Below are 8810 nucleotides of genomic sequence, written 5' to 3'. Positions count from 1 at the left end.
AAAATCAACCATTTTATAATGGTCATGTCCACCAACCTTACCAAACATACCAGCATCAAATGCATTATGCTGGTATGTAAAGACCAACTGCTCAGGCAATACCCTCTTATCCTAAGTATGCTTCACCTAACCTGAATCAGCAGTTACCCTTTGTGGCAACCTTAGAGTTACCTGATTTAAATCGGTTAACAAACGATCCAATTGCTTACGCCCCTTGGTGACCAGCGATTTCGCATAAACTTCCATAAGATATTCCTAAATTTAATGGAAATCCGGGTGAAGATCCATCGAATCACGTGATGACATTTCATCTATGGTGTTCATCAAACACCCTAAATGATGATTCGATAAGACTTCACCTCTTTCAGAGGACGTTAACGGGTCCAGTGGCAAAATGGTACATTGAATTGCCTAGCGCTTCTTTCGACAACTTCAGTACCTTAGCCACAACCTTTTTAACCCATTTTCAATTATTGATAAGGTACGAAACAGGAACATAACTCCTTACCAACTTCAAACAGACAACGGCCACTCACATATCTGATCATATACATGAGTGGCGACGTCGTCGTAGGATGGTAAAAATGTACGTCCTCGATCAGCTATTAGCTGAATGGTTTATCAAGTCATTACTGCCTTCCATCACGGAAGATGTGGCAAAGGGGGGAGTTGTAACAAAAGAGCAAGTTATCGCTCGTGCACAATATCTGGACTTGATTTATACTCAGTCCGGCACGCTCCACGACAAAATACCTGACGCCCCTAGACTGGAATTCTCAATTCCTCCTCCTCCTAAATCAAACAAGGACTCTCATGCCGGCGATGGCGTGATTGGAACGACAGACACAAAATCGACAAAGGCTACATCCAAAAAGGCCCGTAATATTTCAGGTAAAAATGCAAAAGACGAACTTCTTGCTTCAGAAGTAAATACCGTATCGACAGATAAAGGCAAAGAAACCAAACAACCAAGAAGCAAGAAGAATGGCAAAGGGAAGAAGAAGAAACAGGAGGGATCATCACCTGAAAAATCTTCTTCAAACCCTCCTGGAAATAGGAAACCAAAATATCCATGCTTTATATGCGATGAGGATCATCGGACAGCAGACTGTCCATACAAAGCTGAGGTTAAAAAATTCTTCAAGAATTCAAAAACCTCCGCAATGTTAACTGATCCGTTTCCAAATCCAGGAACAAATCTGGTTGAAAGTGGAAATGCTTCCCTGTCTCAAGTGCTAATGTTGTCGGTTTCAAAACAGCAAAATGATGCTTTGATATCGACAAGGAACAAATATTATGGGAATCCACAGCTGTCGAACAACAAGGATAAAGATCAACCGAGTAGTTCGACAACAACTTCGACAGAAGTTGTGCCACCCACCATTCCTAAATTAACGATAAAACCGCAAAAGGGAGTAGTACGCAAGTCGACATTCCCCGCGCTAGAGCGGCAGAACATTATAACATAGTGGAAGATTTGGCCCAATCGCCATTCGCTATGTCGACTCTTGAAGTACTACAAAATTGCCCATCCCAAAGGCAGGCTTTATTATCAGCCATTGGTGGGATTGACCCAAAGGATTCCAATCTTGTATCCTTCGATCATAAAGGATACGATCCTCAGTTACCAGCTCAACTAGCTTTCCTTATTCAAGTGAAATCCCTCAACAAAACTATTCATCGAACAATTATTGATGAGGGGGCATCTACTTGCATTATGTCGATGAGTTGCTGGAAAACTTTAGGATCTCCAACCTTGTCGCGATCTTCGACGACATTAAAAGCATTTGACGGAAGGAAATATACCCCATATGGTATCCTAAATAACTTGAAAGTTGAACTAGGGGGAAAAACGGTAGAAATAGATGTTGAAGTCATCGATGGGAATCTTGATTACAACATCCTACTAGGAAGACCATGGATTTATGCCATGGCAGCTGTTGTGTCGACCTATTTTAGAAAGATTGCATTTCCCTTTCAAGGAGGGATTACAATCGTTGATCAACAAACTTCCTCCCCAATGGTTCTCAAGTTACTGGAAGCATTACCATGATCCATGGAAGCCCCCGTTCGCTTCAGAATATCGGAGTAGGCCTACTGAAAGATCCTATATTAATGGGAACTTTCGCTCTCCCACCTCCAATCAATCTGGTGGAAGTAGCGTCGATAGGAACCTACAACATGATATCTTCTACAAAGATCTCAGAAAATGATATCGACATGGATCATGCAGTGGTTTTGCCCCCAAGCCCAATAGAAATATTATAGCAATCAATGTTTCTAGCATGGGAGGCCAACCCAAATCAACGCTCATCAAGCGTTTGGATAGATAGGTCTAGAGAATATGGTACTCCTTCAGATCCTTGGTCGCGAGTGCATGTCATCGGCGAAGGAATTGTCCAATCAATGGTAAGTGAAGGAGCACCATGGAATGATTCCCACCATCGTTCTCTTCTTCCAGATTGTGGAGAAGATACTCAAAATGACTTTTATCATCCTTCAGTTTTTTATTTTCTATCAAATACTATAAACACGGTGGATTATGAGGATAGTTATTTTACTGTGTCAACCTTATTAAAAAATGAAACAAATCCCCAAAGGTAAACCTTCATTCCAACCACCGAATTGAATGCAATGAAGCGTGGGGGGCATGCACCTTGATTTGAGTTATTATGCTGGGGGCATGCAAACTTATCGAGCAGTGTTACTGCAAGGTTCAAGCTCGTTAAAAAATAAACCTGGACCGAGAAAATATTTCCACCTGCGTTTAAGCTCGTTAAAAAATGAACTATTCCCCGGTAAATAACCACCGTGAATGTAGTACTTCAGCCATTAAAGCCTTGGTCGTGTTTGCATCGTCACCTCCACTTTTACATTGGCCGATCGTTCACCTCCATTTGATTGTTTACCCATTTTGGGGAACAGCTGCGAAGAGTGATTTCACTAGCCATCCTTGTGACATTGCCGTGATTGGAAAATTCCAAACCTTACCTGGAATCAGCTGCTACCCATTTTATCACTCGTTCCTCAAAAGACGAGTCTCCTTTAAGCTCTTTTCAACTGACTCGTAAAATATGAAAATATTGCCGAGCCATTGGCCTCTCCAGCTCGTTAAAGGGACATGAAGCGCTATCCCTCCTCTAGATTTTAATCTTTTTGGACTGGAGGGATTATTACACAAAAAGATCGAGCGCTTGTTTTGTTCGGCTCGTTAAAACTATCGAAAATTCATCCCTTCTGTATTGTTTTATACTTTTTCGAACTTAAGGGATTAGATGACGAAAAAGGAATTTTGGAGTTACCTTTACGTACCTTTTAAGACTCTCTAAAAATGAAAAGGACCGAGTTATCTTTGTCGTTAAACTCGTTAAAAAGATTAATAGCGACAAACTTGTCTTTAGACGAGAACGAGTTTCACTATCGCTAGGCTCGTTAAAACATAGCGATGGGTTTGCCCGAAGGGAAAATTATAGAACAAGCATATGTTATCCTCCTCAAGCTTGACAAAAATAAAGAGGTACTGGTCAGCAATGACTGGGTTAAAATTGGGAAGAAAACTCAAAGAATCTTTATTGGTAGCAAGTCACTCTTGAACATGACACTTCCACTCCGTGTCCGAGTCGGGTTGGGTTGTTTCATTCACCGGTCACGCCATACCATCCACATTTGGGGTAAATGCTACCAATCCATCACATAAATGTCGCCGACATGTTCAAGAGAAGTCATCCAGAGAAGTCACTTGTGTCCCATCCACTACCATACATCATACTTCATTCTTTCATGACCGCCATCCTGAACCGTATATCATCAGATTGTTTTCACCTCCATCAAAATCATTTGCTCCGTTCCGTGTCATTGATGTGGGATTCATTAAGGCCCTCCTTTGACGAATCACTTCTTGTCGACATCAGCTCATTATCCAAGAAGTTGGTCTAGGAACACCTCGTTTAGTACTTTGAAGCTTGCATGCCTCAATGGCAAGTTTCTCACTTCCGGTGACAGGTTTACATCAATGGCCTTCGATCGAAAGATTTTTCGTGGTGTTCGACGCCAAGTCCTTTATTCACACCACGTGAATTGTACTGTAGTACCTTGAGGGTCATTATCATTATCGGTGATTCCTCTCGCGCTTGTTAACAATTTACATCATTGACTGGTAATCAAGCGATGTCTTTCCATGTTCGACTTCAGAACATTACTCACATGGATCGACTTGTACTTCGAGTGAAGATCGGAAGAGATTGAAGACCCCAGATCTAGTTTCATCCATTCGGGCTGCGATATATATTCAGGAAAATAAAGACATTAAATGTACAACATTGCAGCACAGATAATCATCCTACCAAAAGGATGATGGCTCTATCAGAAACATCAGTCTACACTCAGACGATTGTTGTCCTATGTACATTAAAATGAATTTATAAAGCTGAGCATGGGAATGCCTGCCTCAGCTAGATCATGAAAAACAATATGAAGATAATGTATTGTATTGTATCTTATTACAGGTCTCCTCCCAGCATTGAAAGAACTTCGTATCCTCATAATAAAGCATTTCACCCGATTAATGGCCTCATACTTTAGGGGGAAACTGTTATAGACATTTTTGTGCCTTGCAACACTAAGCATGGAATGTCCATAAACCAAGGGATCCTAAGTCCCTAAAAGTGTTGTTCTGACCCCTAAAGGAACAAGGTCAACAAATTACAGCTTCTCCCAGAAGTTCTCCACCAGAAACTGCTCAGAATCAGTCAAATTAGGACCATTTCAACTGCTCCACTGGCTAGCTGCATTGCATAGCACCCAAATACACTAGCTAGGTGCATTGAAACGAACCTAAATGCACTATCAGGGTGCGTTGAGTGGGAAATGACAAATGGCAGTGCCATTCCGCGAGGTGGAAAGACCATGGAATCTTCCAGAATCTTCTCCAATGACACTTGCCTCACTGAATTCGACCAAGGATGAGTAAGAGGCTCTCAGTCTCCAAGTGGAAGCAAGAACTGACAGAGAGAAGACACTAGTCAAATCATAAGCTGACTCATCCTCCTTGCATACATATATATATGGATCCCTCATCCCAGAGATCCAGAGGCTAGAATTTTGTTCATTGCAAGGAATTGCTGTTGGTTTTGAGATAGAGATCATAGTATTGGTTGATTTATGCTTTGTTGGAGGTGAAGAAGGGGCTTCTTTGCTGGGAGGTTGATGATGGATCAGGAATCATCGATTGTAACTCCTCCTGGATCTTCTTGTTATATCAATAAAACTATTTGAGTTTCTCCTACATGCTTGTGTATCATTGATGCTTGTTACATTTGTATGTTTAGCTTAAATCTGATCCTAAGCTTTTTATGAATATAGATCCATGTCTTTGTGTAGTTTTATTCTTCTGTGATCTTACAGGAACTTGGTGAAGCTGGGCAAGTAAGGGAGCAGGTAGCTGGAAGCTGTCAAAGAAGAGAGGGATTGTATCAAAGGATTAGCGCAAGACACAGGTCGGTTCTTTCTATCCCCCTCTATCTTCAATTCATAAAGGAAATACAAAAGTAGTTTTCTCAGTTTGTTTCTAAGGCAGCTGTCACACCTTAGTGGGATAGAGCAGTTTTAATAGACACTTTTCCCGGTAACACAACTGCCAGGAAAAAAGCTCACCCAAGCAACACATCAACCACCACCGCCCTTTTGACAGAACCAACTATGGAGGCCCACACCCTTGGCCCATTCCTTCCAATGAACAAAAGACCGAGCACCTTCACTATGAATGAATATAAATTTATCCATCGTATTTCCCAAGAACCTCAACTGCAGCAACCATGCCCGGTAGAATAGATCGTCAGAAGGGCCCCCAAGAAACAAGCTTCCAAACCCCCTACAAAAACACATTGGGGGAAAGAAAAACAAAGGATGGGTGGAACAAGCACAAGCATGGCCTGCAAGGACACACACGAAAAATCAAGCGTTACCTTAAGAGAAGAAACCAACAATGTTCCCAGCAAACACCAAACCCGCTCCCCTAGAGACACACCACACAGTCCTACATTGCAATCAAAACCCAACCAACCTGAACCAAAAAAGAAAACCCCTGCTATAAATGATCCTACCACAAGTTCACCTACGATAACCTTGCTACAATTTCTCCTTCCTCTAAATGATAAGGTTCAATGAACTTCTCACGACGTCTACGACGGAAAACCACCATCGTTGATGCAATCCGAACACTTCATTGGATCATTCAATCGGTAGGAGTGACGGGTGGTGTGTACAAAGGGCAGGGACGTAGTCAACACGAGTTGATGACATGTGCTTACTAGGAATTCCTCGTTGAAGACCAATAATTGCAATGGTCTATCCCCATCACAATGTAATTTGAGAAGATTTCCCGATCCTCTCGAGCTAGTAAGAAAAACTCGTTGGTTGGATTAGTGTAGCGTGCATGTAGCCCAGAACATCTAAGGGCATCACAGACCTATTATTGCCTCAAAATTCCATGGCCTAAATGTCCATAGTCCCCCTAAGAAGCTGGATGTGAAGAGGAACCTCCATGTAGCTAGTTAGCAGGCTGAGGTCTCATTCGTTATTGAAATTAACCAGACAAATCGCTCCACCCACTAAGAATGGCCATGAACCACCAACCATAGAATCAAGAAAGAGCTCTCAATCTGTCAATCCTTACTATGTCTGGACCTGGTAAGTTTCCCTGTGTTGAGTCAAATTAAGCCACAGGCTCCACTCCTGGTGGTGCCCTTCCATCAATTCCTTTAAGTTTCATCCTTGCAACCATACTCCCCCTAGAACCCAAACACTCTAATTTCTCAGAAGGTGCTGGTGGAGTCCTTAGAGCAACATCCACTGATCTTAGTTGGCATCGTTTATGGTTGAGACTAGGATGGTATCTGATCATCTTCGAGCCCCCAAATTTCGTTCTTGATTAATGAAAACATCTTTGGCAAATGATTTCGCAGTGGTTTGTCTTTCATAAATCCAATAATTTCACCTCTGACAATGAAATACGAATGCCCCTGACAGTCCCTATTAATCATTACTCTAGTCCTGAAGGCCAACACAATAGGACCAGACTCCTATCACGTTATTCCATGCTAATGTATTCAGAGCATAAGCTTAATTTGAGCACTCTAATTTTTTCAAAGTAATAGCGCAGGTGCACAACGGGTAGGCGAACCAACCTTTACGACCCAAGATCCAACTACGAGCTTTTTAACTACAACAACTTAAATATACGCTATTGGAGTTGGAATTACCGTGGCTGCTGGCACCAGACTTTCCCTCCAATGGATCCTCGTTAAGGGATTTAGATTGTACTCATTCCAATTACCAGACTCAATGAGCCCAGTATTGTTATTTATTGTCACTACCTCCCCATGTCAGGATTGGGTAATTTGTGTGCCTGCTGCCTTCCTTGGATGTGGTAATCGTTTCTCAGGCTCCCTCTCCGGAATCGAACCCTAATTTTCTATCACCTGTCACCACCATGGTAGGCCTCTATCCTACCATTGAAAGCTGATAGGGCAGAAATTTGAATGAAGCATCACCAACACAAGGGCTGTGCGATCTGTCGAGTTATCATGACTCACCGAAGAAGCGGGAAAGCCCGCGCTAGCCTTTTATCTAAAAAATGCATCCCTTCCAAAGGGTCGAGACTTGGTGCACATATTAGCTCTAGAATTACTATGATTATTCGAGTAGTATGGTACCAACAAAAAAACTATAATTGATTTAATAAGCCATCTACAGTTTGACAGTCTAAATTAGTTCATACTTAAACATGCATGGCTTAATCTTTTAGACAAGAATATGACTATTGGCAGGATCAACCAGGTAGCACCGTCCCACATCAAAGGGCATTCCGGGCGCTCTCTTACCAAGAGCCAACCTGAACACCGATCAAGTCAAAGAGATGTCAAAATATCATGTAAAACTTTTATGCCTTGCACCTCTTGCAGCCCAAGAAGGAAGCACATGCAACATGCCAAGGACATGACAAACAAACGGGTAGACCCGCCGAGCCACAATGCACCAAGGCCACTCCAGAGTTTGCAACCATGCCCCAACCAACAAGAAAATGAGTGATCACTCACCCACTCCCTTAGAAATGCCTCCAAAAGCCTCCACGCCCCGCATCAAGGCCACCTAGGATTCCACCCAGACAGCAGCAACGGTGGACCTCGATCTCCTGATCACCTACAGTAGCCTCGATGCAAAGGAAATAAATGGAGAATGACCAACCATGCAACCTCTATATTATAAATGAGCCCCAACCCTCCCGGCCCCCGCACCGAGGCCACCTAGGAATCCACCCGAACAGCAGCAATGATGGACCTCGATCTCCAAGTCACCTGCGACAACCTCGATGTGAAGGAAAGGGAAGGAAATAAAAAGAGGATGACCGACTGTAAATCCTATCATAGAGAGTCCATACAAACCTCCCCGCCCCACACCGATGCCACCTAGGAGTTCACCTGGACAGCAACAACAGTGGACCTTGATCGGATGATCGCCTACGACAGCCTTGACACAAAGACAAGGAAAGGAAATAATAAAAGACAAATTAAGCCTGCAACCTCCCTTAGAAATGCCCCCCAACCCTCCCCTCCCCACACAGAGGCCACCTAGGAGTTCACCCGGATAGCAGCAATGATGGACCTCGATCGCATGATCGCCTGCGACAGCCTCAATGAAAAGGAAACGGAAGGAAATAAAACAAGACCAACTAAGCCCACAACCTCTCTTAGAAATGCTACCCCCGACCCTCCCCGCCCCACACTGAGGCCACCTAGGATCCACCTGGACAG

At 43.0% G+C, this 8810-nt stretch overlaps 1 pseudogene; it reads right to left on the bottom strand.

Annotated features, from left to right (window-relative positions):
- Positions 1-6089: 6089 nt before the first annotated feature.
- On the bottom strand, positions 6090-7839 carry LOC149221921 (18S ribosomal RNA; annotated as a pseudogene).
- Between the last annotated feature and the right edge of the window lie 971 nt (positions 7840-8810).

Source organism: Pinus tabuliformis, chromosome Q (genome assembly GCF_031772625.1).
Source record: "Pinus tabuliformis cultivar Carrire ecotype Pingquan chromosome Q, CPIR1, whole genome shotgun sequence".
Classification (NCBI taxonomy): domain Eukaryota; kingdom Viridiplantae; phylum Streptophyta; class Pinopsida; order Pinales; family Pinaceae; genus Pinus; species Pinus tabuliformis.
The sequence above is the reverse complement of the archived record's forward strand: the minus strand, read 5'-3'. Positions and strand labels throughout refer to the sequence as shown.